Genomic DNA, 23,118 nt, shown 5'->3' with positions numbered 1-23,118 from the left:
TAGAAGTAACAGTTCTAACAATAACACAGAGACGCTGACAGAAGAAAACACATAGCCGGTGTCCCAAATGGCACCCTATTCCCTACGTAGTTCACTCTAAAGGGGAATAGGGTGCCATTTGGGATGCAGGCATAGTGTTCTGGGTTCTAAGAATAAGCCCTGTGCCATGGAAATGACATACGTAATCTGTGAGGTGATAAGACAGGAGCTGGTGTCCTGTTTTCCATTCCTCACATAGCCTAGCCTGCACACTGTTGAAGCTGTGCGTTCAGCTTAACCTCCCGGGCCCAGGGCGCTATAATGGCTATAGCTTGGCCTCCGTCGGCTATGTCTGTTCCTCTGTAATCTCCCAGAACCAAAATATTGTGTGCACTAACTAGCTAGCTACACACTTTGAGTCAGCATAATATTTATTTTAACAGTCCATAATGTTCTTCTGACTCAGGGTTCTGTGGTCTCTCAGCAGACTTCAGAATGGCTCTCTGAATGGATCTCTCTTAAAGCTCAGACACACCGGTAGGATTGTCCAACGTTTGCCTGCCGACAGTACAAAAGTATGTGGACAGCCCTTCAAATGAATGGATTCGGCTATTTCAGCCACACCCGTTGCTGACAGGTCGAGCACACAACCATGCAATCTCCACAGACAAACATTGACAGTACAATGGTCTTACTGAAGAGCTCAGTGACCTTTCCAATAAGTTAGTTCGTCAAATTTCTGCCCTGCTAGAGCTGCCCTGGTTAACTAAGTGTTGTTATTGTGAAATGGAACCGTCTAGGAGCAACAATGGCTCAGCCGCAAAGTGGTAGGCCACACAAGCTCACAGAACTGGATCGCCGAGTGCTGAAGCGCATAGCGTGTATCGTCTGTACTTGGTTGCAACACTCACTACCGATTTCCAAACTGCCTCTAGAAGCAACGTCAGCACAATAACTGTTCGTCAGGAGCTTGGGTTTACATGGCCGAGCAGCCGCACACAAGCCTAAGATCACCATTCACAATGCCAAGCGTCAGCTGGAGTGGTGTAAAGGTTGCCGCCATTGGACTCTGGAGCAGTGGAAACGCGTTCTCTGGAGTGACGAGTCACGCTTCACCATCTGGCAGTCTGACGAAGTAATCTGGGTTTGGTGAGAACCATGAGCCTCCTAAGTCAATGTACCCAGAGGAGGACAGAAGCTAGCTGTCCTCCGGCTACACCATGGTGCTACCCTAAAGAGTGCTGCTGAGGCTATGGTAGACCTTCATTGCAAAATAGTGTTTTTTAAATCTGTTATTTGGTTACGTGAATATATTTACAATCGTGGCCAAATGTTTTGAGAATGACACAAATATTAATTTTCACAAAGTCTGCTGCCTCAGTTTGTATGATGGTAATTTGCATATACTCCAGAATGTTATGAAGAGTGATCAGATGAATTGCAATTAATTGCAAAGTCCCTCTTTGCCATGCAAATGAACTGAATCCCCCAAAAAACATTTCCACTGCATTTCAGCCCTGCCACAATAGGACCAGCTGACATCATGTCAGTGATTCTCTCGTTAACACAGGTGTGAGTGTTGACGAGGACAAGGCTGGAGATCACTCTGTCATGCTGATTGAGTTTGAATAACAAACTGGAAGCTTCAAAAGGAGGTTCAAAAGGAGGTTAGAATTATTATTATTCTTCTGTCAACCATGGTTACCTGCAAGGAAACATGTGCCATCATCATTGCTTTGCACAAAAAGGGCTTCACAGGCAAGGATATTGCTGCCAGTAAGATTGCATCTAAATAAACCATTTATCGGATCATCAAGAACTTCAAGGAGAGCGGTTCAATTGTTGTGAAGAAGGCTTCAGGGCGCCCAAGAAAGTCCAGCAAGCGCCAGGACCATCTCCTAAAGTTGATTCAGCTGCGGGATCGGGGCACCACCAGTACAGAGCTTGCTCAGGAATGGCAGCAGGCAGGTGTGAGTGCATCTGCACGCACAGTGAGGCGAAGACTTTTGGAGGATGGCCTGGTGTCAAAAAGGTCAGCAAAGAAGCCACTTCTCTCCAGGAAAAACATCAGGGACAGACTGATATTCTGCAAAAGGTACAGGGATTGGACTGCTGAGGACTGGGGTAAAGTCATTTTCTCTGATGAATCCCCTTTCCGATTGTTTGAGGCATCTGGAAAAAAGATTGTCCAGAGAAGACAAGGTGAGCGCTACCATCAGTCCTGTGTCATGCCAACTGTAAAGCATCCTGAGACCATTCATGTGTGGGGTTGCTTCTCAGCCAAAGGAGTGGGCTCACTCACAATTTTGCCTAAGAACACAGCCATTAATAAAGAATGGTACCAACACATCCTCCAAGAGCAACTTCTCCCAACCATCCAGGAACAGTTTGGTGACGAACAATGCCTTTTCCAGCATGATGGAGCACCTTGCCATAAGGCAGAATTGATAACTAAGTGGCTCGGGGAACAAAACATCGATATTTTGGGTCCATGTCCAGGAAACTCCCCAGACCTTAATCCCATTGAGAACTTGTGGTCAATCCTCAAGAGGCAGGTGGACAAACAAAACCCCACAAATTCTGACAAACTCCAAGCATTGATTATGCAAGAATGGGCTTCCATCAGTCAGGATGTGGCCCAGAAGTTAATTGACAGCATGCCAGGGCGGATTGCAGAAGTCTTGAAAAAGAAGGGTCAACACTGCAAATATTGACTCTTTAGATCAACTTCATGTAATTGTCAACAAAAGCCTTTGACACTTATGAAATGCTTGTAATTATACTTCAGTATTCCATAGTAACATCTGACAAAAACACTGAAGCAGCAAAGACACTGAAGCAGCAAACTTTGTGGAAATTAATATTTGTGTCATTCTCAAAACTTTTGGCCACGAATGTAGAATAAAAAAGATAACTTTTTTATGTTATACTATTTTTATTTTGATGAAATTCACTGAGGATGGTCTTCCCCTTCCTCTGAGGAGGAGCTTACACTGTGGATGTATACGTAGAAAATGTACGTAATTGCTCCCCCATGTGGGGGTTCGTGCTCTCTGATTGGCTCAAAGTCAAGTTGTTGGCCACTAATGAGCATTGCGATTCTACAAGTAGAATCAGTAGATTCATCGCTACCGGGTCGGTACACAGCAGGTACCGCTTTTGTTATAGTAAGAGAAGGAACGGCCTCCCCCTGTGATAAGTACCCATCAGCAGTCTATCGGCAGTGAGATTCTTGGTGTGTTTCATGAATTACCCCTCTGTGGCGGCCTCTGACCTCTTCTGTTGTCCACATTGCGACCCCCAGCTATAGACAGGCCTGGACACTGGTCCCCCGAGCCCAGCCCAGGGCCATGGTCAAACATAGCTGTCTACTCAACCGGCGCAAACTGGCTGGTGACGATGGACGTCTCATACTTCACCCCTGGCCCCTGGACAGAAGTCTAATAATGGGGTCTGGGACTTCTATGTCCCCTGAAGCTTAACCCTAGCCCCCTCTCTAGGCTACCTGTGACCGCTAGCTAGCCATCCACATTTAGAGGTGAAGAGGTCAACATCAGAGCCAGGGGAGGAAGGCCATGGGGGCTATGGAAGGAGGGGTATAATTCAGCCTCTTTTCCTTTCTCTTCTTCTTTCTGTTCTGTTTTTTACTACCACCTTAATGAGAATGAAGCATCCCTACTGACTGTGTCAGAGGTCCCTCTGTGCAGTGGTACTGGAGCATGTTAAATTAGCCTGTTATAAAATACTGTAGCTAACAGAGCCAGTGTTCCTCCAGGAATGTTAATGATTGTGTTAAGAATGGCGCCGGAGCTATTATATGGAAGAGTGACACTCCGCCAAGCAAGCAGATGTGGCGAAAATAACTAAATTCCTATATTCCATCTGAAAAAATAACATACAATTTACGTAATAAACCCTTTGAATTTACTGATGTCTGGGGGGGACTTTCAGCAGTTTCTAGAGTTGTCACCTTAGCTGCCTCATTATTTTCTTCATTAATGTATTATTATTATTATTTGTTTTTGAGTTGAATGATTTATTTTCTAGCATTGGATGTGAAGTTCATTCTGTCTCGTTTTTTCTTGTTATTAATCATTGAAGTTAATACCGGTAGAGGGGAGGGAGAGGGGTATGCATGTGTTGGGGAGGGAAGGGTTTTGCACAATGTGCTCCCATGTAGCATGCTGTGTAACGGAGCATTATCTGTGTCATATTTTGCTGATGATTGTTGAATTGTAAAAAATGACAATAAATATACTGTTAAAAAAAACCAAATAGCACCGGAGGGGATGGCCGCCATTTTATGGGCTCCTGACCAACTGTGCTATTTTGTGTGTTTTTTGTTGTTGTTTTTTTAACATAATTTGTCCGCCATCGTTTCATATAACCGAAAGGAGCTTCTGGACGTCAGAACAGCGATTACTCACCTCGAACTGGACAATGATTTTTCTTTAATGAGTTGGGCGCGGAGGCCATACTGCTCTTCCCAAACCAGGCCCATATCCCTGACATTCATATGAAGAGGAGATGCTGTTACAGAAGTCAAAGAGCCGGATGCCTGGTGAGACTGCATTGACGAGTGGATAATCCGCCTTTACCCTCCATTCTACTGGCGAACATGTAATGACTGGAAAATAAACTGGATGAGCTCCGTTCGAGACTATCCAATCAATGGGACATAAAAAAACAGTAATATCCTATGTTTCACAGAGTCGTGGCTGAACAAGGACATGGATAATATACAGTTAGCGGGGTTTTCTGTGCATCAGCAAGACAGTACAGCAGCCTCCGGGGGTGGTGTGTGTCTCATTGTCAAGAACAGCTGGTGTGCAATCTCTAATATTAAGGAAGCCTCAAGGTTTTGCTCGCCTGAGGTAAAGTACCTCATGATAAGCTGTAGACCACACTATTTACCAAGAGAGTTTTCATCTATATTCTTCGCAGCTGTCTATTTACCACCACAAATCGATGCTGACTACACTCAATGAGCTGTATAAGGCCATAAGAAAACAAGAAAATGCTCAACCAGAGGCGGCGATCCTGCAGGAAAACTGAAATCCATTTTACGTCACTTCTACCAGCATGTTACATGTGCAACTAGAAAAAAAAAAATCTAGATTACCTTTACTCCACACACAGAAACATGTAGAACGCTCTACCTCGCCCTCCATTTGGCAAATCTGACCATAACTCTATCCTCCTGATTACTACTTTCAAGCAAAACTTAAACAGGAAGTACCAGTGCTGCGCTCTATACGGAAGTGGTCAGATGAAGTGGATGCTAAGCTACAGGACTGTTTCGCTAGCACAGAATGGAATATGTTCCGGGAATCATTCCATGGCATTGAGGAGTAAAACCACATCAGTCACCGGTTTCATTAATAATTTCTTCGACGACATCGTACCCACCGTACGTACATATCCCAACCAGAAGCCATAGATTTCGGGAAACATCCACACTGAGCTAAAGACTAGAGCTGCCGAGATAATGCCAAGAGTGTGCAAAGCTGTCATCAAGACAAAGGGTGGCTACTTTGAAGATTTTCAAATATAAAATATATTTTGATTTGTTTAACACTTTTTTGGTTACTACATGTTCCATATGTGTTATTTCATAGTTTTGATGTCTTCACTATTATTCTACAATGTAGAAAATAGTAAAAATAAAGAAACCCTGGAATGAGTAGGTGTGTCCAAACTTTTGACTGGTACTGTAGATATTCCCTCGACTAACCCGTACCCCTTCCCATTGACTCGGTACCGGTACTTGTATATAGCCTCGTTATTGTTATTTTATTGTGTTACTATTTTTATTTTAGTTTATTTAGCAAATTTTTTTTTACTTACTTTTTTTTAATACATTTTAATACATTTCACTGTAAGGTCTACTACACCTGTTATATTCGGCATGTGACAAATGCAATTTTATTGTATTTTATTTGTGCGTTTGATGGGATCCCTGACTGTGCTGAGAGAAGAAGTGTTTAACTGTTTCACTCAGAGTATTGTTGAATGCCATAGTTTGCCTTTTGAAGGCCTTGTGGGTTGTCGGGAAAACGCTTCCATGTGTGGGAAGGAAGGGAATGGATAATTTTTTTATTTTATGGCCTCCTTCGTTACAACGACTAGCCTCGGAGCGCTCACACCCTGGCGGGTTCAACCAGGCGGTTCAGAAAATGTGCCAGTTTAGCTTTGGGCTAGAAACGAACAGGAAATGGTTTCCCTCCTCCTTGGTGTGTGGTGTGTGTGTGTGTGTGTGTGTGTGTGTGTGTGTGTGTGTGTGTGTGTGTGTGTGTGTGTGTGTGTGTGTGTGTGTGTGTGTGTCCCTCACCATGCAAGTGGATAAAGTGTTTAACTCGGAGGAGAGCTGGAAGAAAAGTAAGTCTCAGATGTGTGATATGTTTAGTTGCAGTTGTTTGTCTTTTTGTGGGTTGTGTGTCCTTCTGACGCTGAGGTAGAAGTCTGGTCAGAGGTTAGTCATTCTCAGAGAGCAGGAGTCACATCCTGAACCTGGATGTTGACCCACTGAGTGCTGCTCCAACAGGAACAGAAGCAGGAAAACTAAAAGTTGTCTCTCAGATAAGGAAAGAAATAGCCTTCTTCAAAAGAATACATCGTATATCGTATACTGTATACATGTTTACTCACCAGAGTTCTCACAAACTCACCAGAGATCTCAGCTTAACCTTAACCTTAACCGAACTGTTGAACTGTCATTTTAAAGTCAACAAGAGCAGGACCACACATGACGGGCTTCTTCCTTTTGCTCTGTTGCTATGGCAGCAGCTTTTATGCTAGTAAGTGTGTAGTATACTTCCCATTTAGCTTTAGTCTCTGCTGTGTGTAGTATAAGACATTTTCTTTCAGCCCTAGTCTCTGCTGTGTGTAGACTGCCATGGTCCTTTGTTCAGTGATAGTGTCCTCAAATAAAGGTTGTTCCTCCCTTTAACAGCCCCGAGGAGCTCTGTCGCTCTATACTTCCCATTGTATCCAATGAGCTCCCCACTTTACAACTGGGTGAGAGGGTGTCAAATTGAGGGTGAAATACGATGACCGACCTATCCCTGACTATCATAGGATACATCCCAAATGGCACCCTATTCCCTATTTAGTGCACTGTTTTTGACCAGGGCCCAAACATTTGTGCACTATATAGGGAATAGTGTGCCATTTGGGATGTAGACCTAGATTGTACTGTAACAGTGTTGGTGATGCAGTTAGACAGGAGTGTTGGCGTTATAAAGTGGCGGCACATCTTGACTATGTATATTGCCCCGAGATGTTTTGACAGGCCACTCAGAGATGTGTTATGTAGGCATTGTTTTGCAATGCAATTCAATGCCATTCAATGCAATTCAATGCAATGCATGGAGGAGTTCCATGATTGGAACAATATCCTGGTACTCCAGTTACATCTAAATATAATGGAATAGAATATAGTACATTGCATTCCTTTACAAACTTGCAAATTCATTTGTTACATATTCCCTCACACTGTCTGACATCATATACTAGAAACCTTATTTTGCTTGTATAACTTAATACCATTATGGACCGTAATCCATTCGCAGTCAAGGTTTAAAGGTTCAGATGCAGCTATTGCAAAATAGAAATAAAAAATGATTTTCTAATATTTTTCATTATGATTAATGACGCTTGCTGGAGGGATGAATCACACAATAATCCCTTTCAGAAAGGTTAAGTGTATAACACATTTATAACGATTACTTAACCAAATGCCCAATCCCAACATGACATTTAATACCAATGTATTTTGACATTAAAATAGCCAGGCAGCGATGTGTTCTCACTGTTCTCAATGCTCTGTATTCAAATGCACCGGCGATGTGCCTGCCCAGCTGTGTGAAAACTGTTAAAATGGGTTATCTGAGGGTTATAAGGCTAACAAGCCTCTAAGCCCCATCCCACCACCGTCTGTCTGACTTGGGTTCGTCAGCACCCATCTAGCTAAGTCGAACATCAACGCTGCCTGTTCCACCAATGACTGTTCTGCTACTGTAGCTCCACCACCACTACCAGTTGACCTTTTTCTCCCTCCTCTTTCAGTGCGTAAAATGGATTGTTATTACAGTAGAGTGATAGGGGTTTATGGGGTTCATTTATCTTTATGACTCTGGGGCTTTGTGTCAGGCTCCTCTCCTGGTGATACCCTAGGTGCATTGGCAGGTCATTAAAAGCCTCCAGAATGAGACAGTCAGGCTTCTAGCTTTTATGATAAGGTAACTCACACATCACTGGGTGCTATTCTCAACAATGGGCCCTGAACGACGACAGTAAACTGTAAACTAACCCTAACCCTAAACTGCCAGGGTATACTACACTGTGCTGGGCACTGCGGGGGAGAGGAGTCCCATAGCCGAGATTGTCATGACCTTCTCGTTGCCCCTACACTGTTTCTGCTTTATAGCCTCTGTGATGGGGTAGAGTTGAGGATATACGATAGGCTATATGCCACTTATCAGACGTTTCTATCAAAAGAAGCCTGCAAGAAAAGCAGTGCACGTTGTTAGTATGTGATCCCTGCGGGAATTGAACCCACAACTTTACCAACTGAGCCGCACATGACCACTAGTGTGATGACGTGAATTGCGATACGTAGGTCATGAACTCATACGACTGCACAGTTGTGAAATATTTGACTGGGCATCTTACAACCCCGTGGGATTGTGCTTGCTACCCCAGACTTTTTGGTTTTACGAGTCCGTGTTCAAGGGCGAGGCCAGTCTGACCACTGAAGAATGTTGTGTGTTGTTTTATTATTGTTTGGTGTTGGTCCTGCCTCCTGACTCTTGACGTTAGTTCTGTCCTGTCATTGTCGAGGCATGCTATAGCTAGACTCTAACTGGAGGGCAACGACAGCGAGGTGAGCTTGTGGGGTGTCGTTTAACTGCATTAGAAGGTGATACAGACCAGAGACCAGGTGTGAGGTGCAGCTTGGTCAGGTGTGTGTGTGTGTGTGTGTGTGTGTGTGTGTGTGTGTGTGTGTGTGTGTGTGTGTGTGTGTGTGTGTGTGTGTGTGTGTGTGTGTGTGTGTGTGTGTGTGTGTGTGTGTGTGTGTCTGGAGCTGTAAAGCCCCCGGTGGTAGACATTTATGGATGACCCCTAAGGGTCACAGGTCAGGGGTGTGTGGAACACATACACAAGTGAGGGATGCTGGGCTTGTCTTGTGGTCAAACCTTGAACTGTGAAATTGTCAGAGACCCCTTTCTAACAATAGAGTTGTTCCGCAGCCAGCTTCAGAATGGAAGAAAATGTTTTTCTTTTTTTATGTACTGTGTCTGGTAGAGTGGAATAAGAAACATTTACATGAAACACATGGCCGAAATGGTTTACGTCTTTTGACATTGACTTGAAATTATGTATTGATAGATTCAGTCATGAAACTTAAGAGTTGTATAATTGATGAAAGATTGAGCTCGCGAGTGGCACAGCGGTCTAAGGCACTGCATCTCATTGCTAGAGGCGTCACTACAGACCCTGGTTCGATTCCAGGCTGTATCACAACTGGCCGTGATTGGAATTCCCATAGGGCGTCGCACAATTTTCCCAGCGTCGTCCAGGTTTGGCCGGGGTAGGCCGTCATTGTAAATAAGAATTTCAGAGCCGCATTAAAGTGACTTGCAATCCACGAGTGCCACTGCAACACTCTTCCATGTGCATTGGCCCTTTGAACCAGTTAGTCAACTTTCTTCCAATCAAGATGAGAAGGAAGTCTGACAATTTCAATATCGCCACATAGCCAACGTAGAAATCTACAGTCAGATTTCCATAGTTTGTAGATATTACATCCCGTTTAGTGACTTTCTGTTAACCACTTAACAATTTCTATCTGTTTCTTATCACTATTCTATAGAATTCCTGTAACTGATGTTTTTCCAACTCAACCTTGTCTTGTCCTGAATAACCTGCAGGCAGGATGCAGAGTTGTCCCTCCCTCTATGACTTGCTAATGAGGCAGGGGCAGAAGGTCATTTGGGTCGGTACAAAGGGTTGTGGCCTGCGCTGGGACCTGCTGTGTGGTGTCAGTGGGGCACCCCGGCCTTGGCTGCAACAATGGCTTTGTCCACAGACACACACACACACACACACACACAGTACACACACTCAAACAAAAGCATACACACACTATTCTTTTCAGTGAAATCAACAAGCATCCATATTAGGATAAAGCCTGATATTTCCCTAACTCTGAGGTGGCTAGGCCTGCGGTGTCCCCCATAAAGATGTAGCTAGGAACTTTGTTTAGACATGGACAGACCTCCAGCCACCACAGAGGAAGCCCAGGGTGACAGTCTCCACAACCTCAGCCTCAGCCTGAGGCAATAGACAACAGGAAGAACTTCTTCACCTTTTACACATTCCTTTCCTCAGGACAGGAAGGAGACAGAGAGGGAGAGGTCAACAGTCCTGTGAAGTTGGGTTCAATTTCATTTCAATTCAGCCAAACTCAGGGAGTTTGGAATTTCATTTTACTTCCTGAATTGACTGAATTAAAATGGAATTGACTCCAGACCCGCTGTCCTGCTTGCTCATATCTGGGGGACTTTCTGTCAGTTGTTCCTTAGTCAAAGGCCACTGAACAGAGGCAATACACAACACTCAACACATCATACATTCGGTACAATGGTTCCAGCACGTTTGTCAGTGAACTGGTGCCAATGTAACCTTTCAACCCTACACAGATTTCGGAGCTGAAATTGTAAGCTTGTGACACTTAGAAAAGTTTATTATCCTCTCTCTGTCTAAAATGTCTGACCTCCTACCCCCTGAGACTAGCTGATAATAGAGCTTCCTTGTGGAAGTGGTTCATTTGTATTGAGACCATAGAGACTACTTCTGTTATTCTTATGTAAAGCACCCCTGTGGATTGAATCCAGAGTTGCATTATTCTTTCTCTGTGATGGGGTCTTGCTCACGTCATTGTTGACTAGGAAAGTAAGGGAGGACTTTCAGCAGGCAGTCGTTCAGTGTCGTAGGGGACAGGGAGAAGTGGTCAATGGTCATGTGATGGGAAATGTTTTCTTGGCACACTCAGACTGAGACTGCATGCATCTTACAACACTACCCTCCTTAAAGAAGCATAGGTCACACTGTGTCACATCAGAAAATACAAGACGTGAGGTTCTAATAAAAGAAGATAAACAAAACCTGGAAACAACACTGAACACTTCCCACAGTTCCTGCAACCGTTTTAATAGGGGAAGGAGATATAGGAATGTCATGTGAGAGCCATTGTCGCTGTGGGGTTGACCACCATCAGTCTGGTGGTAACCCAAGCTGTGGCATTTGTCGCTGATGCGATGTGATGTGATGCACTCGTCGGTGAAAGAATTCCTGTGGGGAAGGCTCACTGGTGGTTCTCATTTGATGTGTGTTTGAAGTGTAAGAGGAGGGTCACCAAAGGGCGGAGACACCCTGAGCCTGGCCCTGCCTCTGAGTGGCTGGGTTAGGGGTTAGGGGTGGGAAGAGGGGATTTACGGAGGTGGGAGAGTGTGGGAGTAGTGGGATGATCATCTGGTTGAACAGCCCTCCACACACACCCTCAAACAGTCCGTTTACACACAGAGAACACACACCTCTGGTTTTACAGTCTTTCCCTACTTTGATATGGAATGTGGCTGTGCTGACAGCTCTGGAAGAGGGAGAGAAGGCAAAGGAGGGGGGGTCTAGGCTGCTGTGAGCCTGTTACTGTCCTGGATTTAGTAGAGCTACAGTAGAGGGAAACTGGAGAGAGGAGAGGAGGCTCCTGTCTTGGATTGTGAGTTACAGTAGAGGGAGACTGGAGGGGAGGTTGAGCCAGCAGAAGCTGAAAGAGGAGAGGTTGCTGTCCTGGATCTTTGAGCTACCGTAGAGGGAGATTGAAAGAGGAGAGGCTGAGCCGAGAGCCATGTAGCCCAGAGCCAGTGGAGAATAACGGACAGGATTTAGTAGTGATAAGAGCCTGCTCAGGAGAGCTTTCTGCACAGAGGTAAGACCACTAAGGGCTCCGCCAAAGAAACTTTACAGTAGTGGATAAAAAAAAAAGCTGATTTTCAATGGCATGTATCCTAGTTGTACCGGTATGGCATAAAAAATACATTTGACATTTAAAATGGGATACTTTGTCATTTTTTAATGTCTCACACTTAGCGGTGACTTCTAGGTGCAAAATGGATTTAAATTGTGATTTTAACTGTTTTATTGGTAAGATGGTCACATTTTTTATTTTATTTTTTGTACTCAGTCCCTTCCTTTTAGGGGAACAAATGATTGAATATGCATGCATTCTAAGTGGTGTGCTAGTATGGACATTGGTGATCAGAATTTAGGCTTACTGAGTCTGAGATTTTGGGTCCTGTAATGCTATATGAATTTGATCAGTAGGGTGGTTGATGTTGAGCTAGCCGTGTGACAGCTGCATGTGTGTTGAGAACCGGGTACAGGCCAGGCAGGCTGTCGCGTGCAGGTGGTCCTTCTCTCAGTCCATGGCAGGCAGGGTTAGAAGTTCTGAGGGTTAGGAGTTCCCTCTCTCACACCCATTTGATCTTGGAATAACACCCCCCCCCCCCCCCCTCCCCCCTGCGATGGCGGGAGGCACAGAGGTCAGCCAAACTGTAGCCTGCCAGCAACTCTTTGATATGGGACAGACAGGGTTGTGAGAAACTCCTATTTTAAAGATGATGTCAATCGTATTCTCCTGGTATTTTACAGATTACTCTTTGTAAAATAATTTGGACAGTTCTTTCTGCTCATGTTTTCCGTACATTGGATAGTTGGATAATATATGTATTGGATGACACGTTTTTATTTAATTCATGTGAAAAGATTGCGGAGTTGATTCACAAAGATCCGATTATTTCAAATCTGAAATACTTGTACCTTTTCCAAATGGTTTATATGTAGGCTAGTGTTTCTTTATTTAAGTGCCAGGTATCGTACAAGGGGCCTGTTTTATCAAGTGCCAACAGGTGACAAGTCGTAATCTGAGTACACGTGTTCATTTGATTTGAGATCATCTGTTCTGCACATCGTGACTAGAGAAACATCTTGTTCGACAGACGGAGAGAAAAAAGACTTGTCTGAATATGAACTGGAGAACCTGAGACTTTTGAACTGAATATATTGTTTTCTCTGCAAGTAGACCTAGGGTCCATCCTTAATGACACCAGCGCGCACTACTTTTAGTGCGCTACTTTTATGGGCCCCGGTCAAAAGTAGTGCACTATATAGGGAATATGGTGTCATTTAAGGATGGACCCTAGGTCTACTTGCAGAGAAAACAATATATTCAGTTCAAAAGTCTCAGGTTCTCCAGTTCATATTCAGTGACGCACATGTAGACCCTATCCAGAATGAGTCTGCGGGTAAGTCTGCGGGTAAGTCTGCGGGTGAGCCCGCGGGTGAGCCCGCGCCGAATCAGACATGTACAGCCCAGACCCGCTGACAGAGTCGCGTGTGATCCGTGTGCTTGTTGGGTTGTGGGCTTGTCCGTCACGCGTCTCTTTGAGGAATTATGACAGTAATTCAGACCAGCAGCTGGTTGTCTCCCCTCTTCCTCTCACAAAGGGTGGTTTGTCTAATGTAGTAGATTATTTTTGTGTGTATGTCTACACAATAGTATCTATATTTGGAGGACACCTTTTCAATCGATGAGTTTAGACAGGGGATGCCATTGAACTGAGTGGCTGCCAATCATGACTCGTGGTTTAAATGATCTTGCGGGACTGTCACTTTCATTAAATCTGCAGTGAACATGAAGCATATGTCAGGACACTTGTGGTATCGCCTCTCTATGCTGGCTGTATGGCAGTAGCACAGCCCCTGTCATTTTCCTCATACCATGACTGAAGTTTACTCTTCATTGTAATCCATAGCGCATTTAGCATTTCCATAGGAGTCAATAGTCACTGGTTACCCCAGCATGGTCTACCTCTAACCTGCCAATCCCCCCTCCTCCCATGCTACCCAGACCCCTGCAGTCTTGAATGTTTAACAGCCTTTGTAAAGATGCTTGTTAATAACATGGCTTTACTTTGGGAGCCTCGGATGCATATCTGACTGATTTGCCAAAACAGAGACCTTGTAGCCCCCAGCCGGGAGGGACTGGGTGGGCGGTGGGCGAGAGGGGGCCACAGGAACTAACCACAAGTCCCTTGTGGGAGCTATCTTTTTAACTCTGCCTGTAAAGGTTTGAGAGTTTGTCAGAATTCGGTGTGTGTACGATGGCTTATACAGTCAGTCAGTAGATTTGAAACAAAGTTGGCTGACATCTGAGGTGAGAATTAGCATACATGCCGATGTGGTTCAAGGAATGGCGTTGCTAAACACATGAGGTATTGTCTCAGTATCCTGTATTCATGTTTCACCTATCTGGATCTGGCTATATCTCAGACTTGACATTCTTCTGAGGGAGGTCCTGCTCTGAGAGATCAGTGAAGAGAGGCTTCGTCTCTGACATGTGAAAGCAAACATCTCTCTCTCCCTCTCTTTTTCTCTAATGAAAGTCATATGTCGTCCCCCCCCCCCCATAAAGCAAAGCCCATGCTGCTACAGTCATGTTCGCTCTCTACTCTGCTCTACGCTCTGGCTGACCTTTCTCTATAGTTAGCCTCTATCTCCCCAACCCACTACACTCTGGGTCCTCAAACAAGGCCACATGTTTTAAAGTTATTTCAGTCTCATTTGCAAGTCAATAGATGTGAATAGAACGAGAAGTGTCTTATTTCGCACCTCTGACTGAAGACAAGTTATCTTGGTTTGAAAGACGCCAACCACTGTGAATGCAGCAGAGATAACAGAGATCATCTTCAGGAGAGAAGGGGGGGGGGGGGGGGGGGCAGAGAGAGAGAGAGAGAGAGAGACACAGAAAGAGAGACAGTAGAGATAACCAGGCTCTTGATGGAACATGCCTACCACAGTTGATTCACTATGAAAGGCTCTATTGTTGAATGCTGAAGCTGCTCCGCAAGGTGTTTTAAGTGGGAGGTGTCTATCGTACCAACCCCATCTGCCTGACTTGACACCTCCTAGCACAATGCAGACATGCATCATGGTACAACGCTGAAGCATCCACTTCTACAGGCGTAATCCATCATGCTCGTGTCTGAGTGGATGCACTGTGTGTCTTGTTGTGTGTGAGCAGCCTTGTGGAGGGCAGGCATGCCAGGTGTTGGCATGAGTGAGATATGGGTTATTGGGAGGAAGGGTGTTCAGGCAGGCAGGCTGTCCTTAAGTGGAGTGCTGTTCTGTGGGTATGAATAGCTGTTTGGTAGCTGCCTGTCTGGCTGTCTGCCTGCCTGCCCTGTGCTGGGCAGTTAATCACTCATTCCTCAGGAGGTCCAGGCACTAGGCATGCGGACTGTGCTGCTCTCTGTGTGTGTGTGTGTGTGTGTGTGTGTGTGTGTGTGTGTGTGTGTGTGTGTGTGTGTGTGTGTGTTCTGCTGCTGCTATCTCAAAGAGAGTCGTAACTAAACGAGAAACAGGACGCAGGGCATACAGCTGACACTTAAACAGTTTGGCCTCTTGTCAGTGGAGGGGTGTGTGTGACCGCTTGCCTGGCTGCTTGCATATTTGTCTTTGTGTGCGTGTGTGAGTGAGAACCACACTCAGGCATCCATGCATATATGCCATTCTGAGAGAGAGAGAGAGAAATAGAAAAACGGAGAGAGAGAGAGAGAGAGAGAGAGAGAGAAATAGAAAAATGGAGAGAGAGAGAGAAATAGAAAAATGGAGAGAGAGAGAGAGAAATAGAAAAATGGAGAGAGAGAGAGAGAAATAGAAAAACGGAGAGAGAGAGAGAGAAATAGAAAAACAGAGAGAGATAGAGAAAGAAATAGAAAAACAGAGAGAGAGAGAGAGAGAAATAGAAAAATGTATACCAAAACATCGCACAACTGATCATATTTACACCTTACACACCCTGATAGATAAACATGTCCACCAAGATAATACCAAAATATACGCTTGCTTTATCGACTTCCAAAAAGCATTTGATTCTATTTGGCATACAGGACTGTTCTACAATGTTATTGAAAGTGGTGTAGGGGGTAAAACATATGACATAATTAAATCAATGTATACTGGCAATACGTGCAGCATTAAAATTGGTAAGAAAAGAACAGATTTCTTTAACCAGGGGCGGGGCCTTCGTCAGGGTTGCAATCTGAGCCCTGCACTCTTCAATATTTACATTAACGAATTGGCCACTATTCTAGAAAAATCCTCAGCCCCTGGTGTTAGTCTCCACAATTCAGAAGTTAAATGCCTACTCTTCGCAGATGACCTATGCCTGCTGTCACCCACAGCACCTGGCCTACAGCAGAGCCTGGACCTGCTAGAGCAGTACTGCCAGACCTGGGCCCTGGCAGTAAACCCCAAAAAGACTAAAATAATGATTTTCCAGAGAAGATCCAGATCTCAGGGAATTAGACCAAAGTTCTCAATTGGTACAATATATATAGAGTACTGTACACACTACAATTACTTAGGTTTAAAAATAAGCTCAACTGGACACCTTAATGAGGCAGTGAATGAACTGAGAGAGAAAGCACGCAGGGCATTCTACGCCATTAAAAAGCAAATTCAAATTGAAATACCTATTAAAATTTGGCTAAAACTAATTGAATATGTCATTGAACCAATTGCACTTTATGGCAGCGAGGTGTGGGGTCCACTTGCAAAACAAGATTTCATCAAATGGGACAAACACCCCATTGAAACCCTACATGCAGAGTTCTGTAAGATTCTCCTACGTGTCCAGAGGAAAACTACAAACAATGCATGCAGGGCAGAATTAGACCATTATCCACTAATAATAAAAACTCAAAAAAGAGCAATTCAGTTTTGGAAACATCTAAAATACAGTGACCCCCTCTCATATCATTACCAAGCCCTGCAATGCCAAGAGCTGAGCAAAGAAAAGAGTCCCCTCATCCAGCTGGTCCTGGGGCTGAGTTCACAAACCTGTTCTACTAACACACTGAAGCCTCAGGACCAGAACATCCAATCAATCAGAATAAACCAAATTACAACACAGTCAAAACAAAACTACATTGCTTATTGGGAAACACAAGCACAAACACAAAGCAAAATGCAGTGCTATCTGGCCCTAAATCGACAGTACACTATGGCTAAATATTTGACCATGGTTACTGATCAAAACCTTAGAAAAACCTTGACAAAGTACAGGCTCAGTGAGCACAGCCTTGCCATTGAGAAGGCTAGACACAGGAAAACCTGGCTCCCAGTTGAGAAATGGCTGTGCAACCACTGCACCACAGCAGAACCTGAGACGGAGCTGCATTTCCTGACAAAAATGTCAAAAATATAAAACAATTAGAGAGTGTCATTTCCCCAAATTTGAAACCCTTATTCAAGGTTTCAAAGACCTCTCTGATGAGGATAGGCTACCCGTCCTGTTGGGGGAGGACGCAGAGAGCTGTGTGTTGGCAGCGCACTACATTGCTGCATGCCATAAGTTGAGGGACAGTGTCTGACAGACCAATAAACCTGCACATGTCCTCTACTGTATGATTATTGTTATTGTTGAATGTATGGTTATTTTGACCCTTGGTTATTGTTGTTACTGTTGTCCCGTTGACAATTTTTTATTCTCATTTTTTATTTATTTTTTATATTGTAAATATCCAAAATAAGCTTTGGCAATATGTATATTGTTACGTCATGCCAATAAAGCAAATTGAATTGAATTGAATTGAAAAACAGAGAGAGAGATAGATAGAGAAAGAAATAGAAAAACGGAGAAAGAGAGAGAGAGAGAGAAATAGAAAAACGGGGAGAGAGAAATAGAAAAACGGGGGGAGAGAGAAATAGAAAAACGGGGAGAGAGGGAAATAGAAAAACGGGGAGAGAGAGAAATAGAAAAACGGGGAGAGAGAGAAATAGAAAAATGGAGAGAGAGAGAGAAATAGAAAAATGGAGAGAGAGAGAGAAATAGAAAAACGGAGAGAGAGAGAGAAATAGAAAAACGAAGAGAGAGAGAGAGAGAAATAGAAAAACGGAGAGAAAGAGAGAGAAATAGAAAAACGGGGAGAGAGAGAAATAGAAAAATGGAGAGAGAGAGAGAAATAGAAAAATGGAGAGAGAGAGAGAAATAGAAAAACGGAGAGAGAGAGAGAAATAGAAAAACGAAGAGAGAGAGAGAGAGAAATAGAAAAACGGAGAGAAAGAGAGAGAAATAGAAAAACGGGGAGAGAGAGAAATAGAAAAATGGGGAGAGAGAGAAATAGAAAAATGGGGAGAGAGAGAAATAGAAAAATGGAGAGAGAGAGAAATAGAAAAATGGAGAGAGAGAGAAATAGAAAAATGGAGAGAGAGAGAAATAGAAAAACGGAGCGAGAGAGAGAAATAGAAAACATAGAGAGAGACAGAGAGAAATAGAAAATGGAGAGAGAGAGAAATAGAAAAACGGAGAGAGAGAGAGAGAGAGAGAGAGAAATAGAAAAACGGGGGGAGAGAGAGAGATAGAAAAACGGGGAGAGAGAAATAGAAAAACGGGGGGAGAGAGAAATAGAAAAACGGGGAGAGAGGGAAATAGAAAAACGGGGAGAGAGAGAAATAGAAAAACGGGGAGAGAGAGAAATAGAAAAATGGAGAGAGAGAGAGAAATAGAAAAACGAAGAGAGAGAGAGAGAGAAATAGAAAAACGGAGAGAGAGAGAGAAATAGAAAAACGGGGAGAGAGAGAAATAGAAAAATGGAGAGAAAGAGAGAGAAATAGAAAAACGGGGAGAGAGAGAAATAGAAAAATGGGGAGAGAGAGAAATAGAAAAATGGGGAGAGAGAGAAATAGAAAAATGGAGAGAGAGAGAAATAGAAAAATGGAGAGAGAGAGAAATAGAAAAATGGAGAGAGAGAAATAGAAAAACGGAGCGAGAGAGAGAAATAGAAAACATAGAGAGACAGAGAGAAATAGAAAATGGAGAGAGAGAGAAATAGAAAAACGGGGAGAGCAATAGAAAAAGGGAGAGAGAGAGAAATAGAAAAACGGAGAGAGAGAAATAGAAAAACGGAGAGAGAGAGAAATAGAAAAACGGAGAGACAGAGAGAGAAATAGAAAAACAGAGAGAGAGAAATAGAAAAACGAGGAGAGAGAGAAATAGAAAAACGGAGAGAAATAGAAAAACAGAGAGAGAGATAGAAAAACGGAGAGAGAGAGAGAAATAGAAAAACGGAGAGAGAGACAGAGAGAAATAGAAAATGGAGAGAGAGAAATAGAAAAACGGAGAGAGAGAGAGAGGGAGAGAGAGAGAAATAGAAAAACGGGGGGAGAGAGAGAGAGAGAGAGAGGGAGAGAGAGAGAAATAGAAAAACGGGGGGGAGAGAGAGAGAGAGAGAGAGAGAGAGAAATAGAAAAACGGGGAGAGAGAGAGAGACTGTATATAGACATAATATGACATTTGAAATGTCTTTATTCTTTTGGAACTTCTGTGAGTGTAATGTTTACGGTTCCTTTTTGTTTATTTCACTTTTATTTATTATCTACTTCACTTGCTTTGGCAATGTTAACATATGAAACATATGTTAACATTGCCATTAAAGCCCTTGCCATTAAAGCCCTTGAATTTAATTTAATTTAATTGAGAGAGTGAATTCTGGCCCACTACTGTCACGCCTGACTTCTTCAAAGGCACCAGTCAAGTGTGGCTGGTTTTCTCAGCTGTGTCCCCACAGTCCTCCCCAACCCTGTGTGCCTGCCTAGCTGTGGGGGGTGGAAGCAGGGGTACAAGTGGGGTGTGCTGACCACTGGCTGGGGAGGGCTGTGGAGTCTCAGTCAGAGCTGTAGAGCTGTGGCCCTTCCTTTGAGAAATGGCCACAACTGCCTATTAATTTACTCCATGCCTGTATGTCATACAAGGCCTTTCAGCATGACTTGTACAGCTCAGAGTAGCATTTGTATAGTATGTAGTAGTTGTAGTCGCCGCCGCTGCAGCAGTAGTAGTATTGGTAGAACTGTACTACTGCTACTTGAATGTTGTATGCCTAATGAATGTGTTTTCCTTCCATCCTTACAGAGCAAAACTGTCTTGTATGTCAAAGCTGTTTTGTCATTGCTCTCTTGAAATGTAGTCAAAGACACAACAGTAGGCTACACGCAAAAAACTGAGGAGGCCCTGAAACCTTCAGCTGCCTCAGCTCAGTGATTTCAGTGACAAGACAGAGTAGTCCCCTTGCTTTTCCACTTCTCAATTTATCTCCCTAGACACACACTGCTCTCCTGTGTGGCCGGTCAGCTGTGTGGGTGGGTGTGGGTGTGTTTGTGCATGCGTGTGCACGCTTGCGTGCGTGTGGTGGGTCAGCGTTGCGGCGAGTCATTCTTTGATCCATCTGCCCTATTTCTATCTCTCCGTGTCAGGGTCCACTCTTCTGTCGTCCCCATCTTTCCATCCATCCATCCCTCTCTTCCTCGCCCTGGCCTCCCCCGAGTCCCCTCTGTCTCTTCCCTATATCCATTCCAAAGAATAAAGGATGATCAGAGAGACAGACAGACACCCTCTTCCCTCTCTCGCTGTGGCAGGTTGAAAAACAAACAGCCGAGGAGAAGAAGAAGCGAGGGAAGGAAAGAAAAAGGAGAGAGAGGGGCAAAGAGCAGGGGAATTTGGACATTCCCCATATGGCTCTGGGATCCACAGGGATTTGTGCATACTAAGGCCAGGGTACTGTTGTTTATACAGAGCTACAGTGAGGAACCCTTTATCTTGAGATCTTACATCCAATATATTAGCCTCATATAGAGAGATCACATTTGATTTGTCACATGCTTTGTAAACAACCGGTGAGGCTACCAGTGAAATGCTTACTTACGGGCCCTTCCCAACAATGCAGAGAGGAAAAACTGAGAAATAATAGAAAAACAATAACACAAGGAGTAAATACACAATGAGGAACGATAACTTGGCCATATACACAGGTTACCAGTAGAGTCATTGTGCAGTGGTACGAGGTAATCGAGGTAGATATTTACATATAGGTAGGGATAAAGTGACTAGGCAACAGGATAGATAATAGACAGTAGCAGCAGCGTATGTGATGAGTTAAAAGAGTTAGTGCAAAAAAGTGTCAATGCAGATTGTTAAATAGTTAACCAATAGCTACCCGGACAAACTATTTAGTAGTCTTATGGCTTGGGGGTTGAAGCTGTTGAGGGTCCTGTTGGTTCCAGACGTGGTGCATCGGTACCGCTTGCCGTGCGGTAGCAGAATGAAGCGTTTTTAGGGCCTTCCTCTGACACCGCCTGGTATAGAGGTCCTGGATGGCAGTGAGCTCGGCCCCAGTGATGTACTTGGCTTTACGCACTACCCTCTGTAACGCCTTGCGGTCGAATGCCAAGAAGTTGCCATACCAAGCGGGGATGCAATGCACTTATTAATGAAGCCGGTGACTGATGTGCCTTAATGCCATCGGATGAATCCCGGAAACATATTCCAGTCGGTGCTAGCGAAACAGTCCTGTAGCTTAGCATCTGCTTCATCTGACCGCTTCAGTCATTTGGTACTGGTACATCCTGTTTGAGTTATTGCTTGTAAGCAGGAATAAGGAGGAGACATGCTGATAGAAATTGGGTAAAACTGATTTTAGTTTTCCTGCATTAAAGTCACTGGCCACTAGGAGCACTGCCTCTAGGTGAGCATTTTCTTGTTTGCTTTTGGCCCTATACAGCTTGTTGAGTGCGGTCTTAGCATCGGTTTGTGGTGGTAAAAATAAAAATGGTAAGTATTTTGGTAAATAACATGGTCCACAAGATGAACCTCGAGACTCCAGAAGCTCTTTCGGTCATAGGAAACGTTGGCGGAAACATTACGTACAAAAAAGTTGAGATCAGCATGAAAAAATACACAAAATAGAACAATTGGTCAGGAGCCCGTAAAACTGCCACTATTCCCTCCAGCGCCATTCTTCAGCTGTAGAGAATATTCCCCATATAGTGCACTACTTTTAAACATAGAGCTCTGGTTAAAAGTACTACACTATATACTGTAGGGTGCCATTTGGGATGCAACCATTGCTTTAGCCTTATATATGTTACCCTCAATCATATAGAGACAGCGTCATAATGAGCTACACTGAGTGTACAAAACATTAAGAACGCCTTCCTAATATTGAGTTGCATCCTTCCTTTTTTTTGCCCTCAGAACATCCTCAATTCGTCATGGTATGGACTCTACAAGGTGTCAAAAGCATTCCACAGGGATGCTGGCCCATGTTGACTCCAATGCTTCCCTGTCCTTTGGGTGGTGGAAGGCACTTACAGTACATTCCGAAAGTATTCAGGCCCCTTGACTTTTTCCACATTTTGTTACGTTATTATTCTAAAACTGATTAAATTAAAAAAAATGACCATCATCAATCTTCACACAATACCCCATAATGACAATGCGAAAACAAGTTTTTAGAAATGTTTGCTAATAAAAAAAAAGAAATACCTTATTTACATAAATATTCAGACCCTTTGCAATGAGACTCGAAATTGAGCTCAGGTGCGTCCTGTTTCCATTGATCATCATCCAGATGTTTCTACAACTTGATTGCAGCCCACCTGTGGTAAATTCAATTGATTGGACATGATTTGGAAAGGCACACACCTGTCTATATAGGGTCCCACAGATGACAGTGCAAGTCAGAGCAAAAACCAAGCCATGAGCTTGAAGGAATGGTCCGTAGAGCTCCGAGACAGGATTTGGTCGAGGCACAGATCGGGTGTAGGGTACCAAAACTTTCTGCAGCATTGAAGATCCCCAAGAACACAGTGGCCTCCATCATGCTTAAATGGAAGAAGATTAGAAACACCAAGACTCTTCCTAGAGCTGGCCGCCCGGCCAAACTAAGCAATAAGGGGAGAAGGGCCTTGGTCAGGGAGGTGACCAAGAACCCGATGGTCACTTTGACATTGCTCCAGAGTTCCTCTGTGGAGATGGGAGAATCTTCCAGCACTCCACAAATCAGGCCGTTATGGTAGAGTGGCCAGACAGAAGCCACTCCTCAGTAAAAGACACATGACAGCCCGCTTGGAGTTTGCCAAAAGGCACTTAAAGGACAGAGCTTGCTCAGGAATGGCAGCAGGCTGGTGTGAGTGCATCTGCACGCACAGTGAGGCGAAGACTTTTGGAGGATGGCCTGGTGC

The 23,118-nt window shown here is 44.0% G+C and overlaps 1 protein-coding gene across 2 annotated transcripts in view; it reads left to right on the top strand.

Moving 5' to 3' along the window:
- The window catches only part of LOC106573091 (prickle-like protein 1), a 47,582-nt gene that overhangs the window by 12,080 nt on the left and 12,384 nt on the right, over nucleotides 1-23,118 (top strand). Inside the window, exon 1 of one of the 2 annotated variants that reach the window (XM_014147785.3) lies at nucleotides 11,136-11,968. The exons of the other annotated variant lie outside the window; for it this stretch is intronic. The gene's annotated coding sequence lies outside the window, so the exon portion shown is untranslated. Of the gene's footprint in view, nucleotides 1-11,135; nucleotides 11,969-23,118 lie in introns of those variants that run through there. 2 annotated transcript variants of the gene reach the window in all.

Source organism: Salmo salar, chromosome 16, assembly GCF_965601325.2.
Source record: "Salmo salar chromosome 16, fSalSal1, whole genome shotgun sequence".
NCBI classification, from domain to species: domain Eukaryota; kingdom Metazoa; phylum Chordata; class Actinopteri; order Salmoniformes; family Salmonidae; genus Salmo; species Salmo salar.
This window is presented reverse-complemented; position numbering and strand designations above follow the sequence as displayed.